The sequence below is a fragment of the Habropoda laboriosa genome, unplaced genomic scaffold (assembly GCF_001263275.1).
Source record: "Habropoda laboriosa isolate 0110345459 unplaced genomic scaffold, ASM126327v1 scaffold81, whole genome shotgun sequence".
NCBI lineage: Eukaryota > Metazoa > Arthropoda > Insecta > Hymenoptera > Apidae > Habropoda > Habropoda laboriosa.
In genome coordinates this window covers 224575-225843 of record NW_017100194.1, presented here as the reverse complement: position 1 = coordinate 225843, position 1269 = coordinate 224575, and positions in this window count along the sequence as shown.

The window sequence follows — 1269 nt, the reverse complement described above, 5'->3', positions numbered from 1 at the left end:
TTTTTTCTTTTTATTAAGAATTATTTTATTTTTTTATATTCTTATATTCTTAATTACTTCGTAATCTTATTTCACAATATTAATAATCGAATTTCAATTGATTTTTGACTGTATAATGATATGAAAGAAGAAGATATTCATACTTATATGATTATCTGATCACTTTTTTAATAAATAAATAAACCGATTTTATTCCGTCGGCAATTTACAAAGAACCATATACCGAAATATATATGTGTGCACATAGTTGTGTAAACATAATCATTAATTGTGGAAAAAAATACATTTTCTTTTATAAAATACGTAATATACGATATATAACTCCTATATATAAATATCAATGATATCAAACTACTTGAATGTAATTATTAAATGATTGAAATTTAGTAGGACCTCTCAATTTTTTTTTTAAAGGTCGATATGCTTCATACTTTAGTTGTATAATCGCGACCGAAGTAGAGTCGGAAATTTTGTTCTTTTAATTGAATTTAAATGCGAGGCTTCCTTACATTGATCTTCAGTGCAGCTAGTAATTCTGATAATTAAAAGTGAACATTATCATAGTTTCAAATTGTTACTACCTGACAGATGTACAAATCAATTTATTTTTCATATTAACTGACTCGTGAAAATTTTATTTTAATAATTATGCTGACATAATGAAATAATGTACTTTGTAGTAATTGTAAAAAAATTTTCCACATGTTTTAAAAAGAAATTGCTTGTAACATTTCAATTTGATGGAATTGTTATTAATATTTTAATTGTACAAAGAGCTTTGAAAAATTACGATATTTTGCCTGTTAAAAGAAAAATTAATTAAATTAACAGTTTAATTTCAAAAATTTAAGATAAGAAGCTAACATTTACAATTTAATTTCTTCGTTCTTTAATATGAACACTTCATTTTATTTTTATTAATAATTTTAAAAGTGTTACAAACTATATAACTGGTTCTGTGAAAGTTCATATTCTTCAAGTAACTTGTTAATTTTTTCGGTTTTAAATAATTGCAACCTTTTATTCAATGATAAGTCAAAATTTTAACCAATTTAAACAAAATCTTATTTCTTTTTCGTGTACATTATACACGCGTGTGCATGCACAGACGTTCATAAGTGGCAAAGAGAGATGCGCGCGCCACCAGGTGGTGCAGTGAGTGAGTGTGCGCGCATGACGTGAAAGGTAGCTGTGTAAGTTTCTACAGATGTTACGTTGTTTAACTAGTGTGTGTAGCGGCCTCCGTTGTACAGGACAGGATAGGATAGG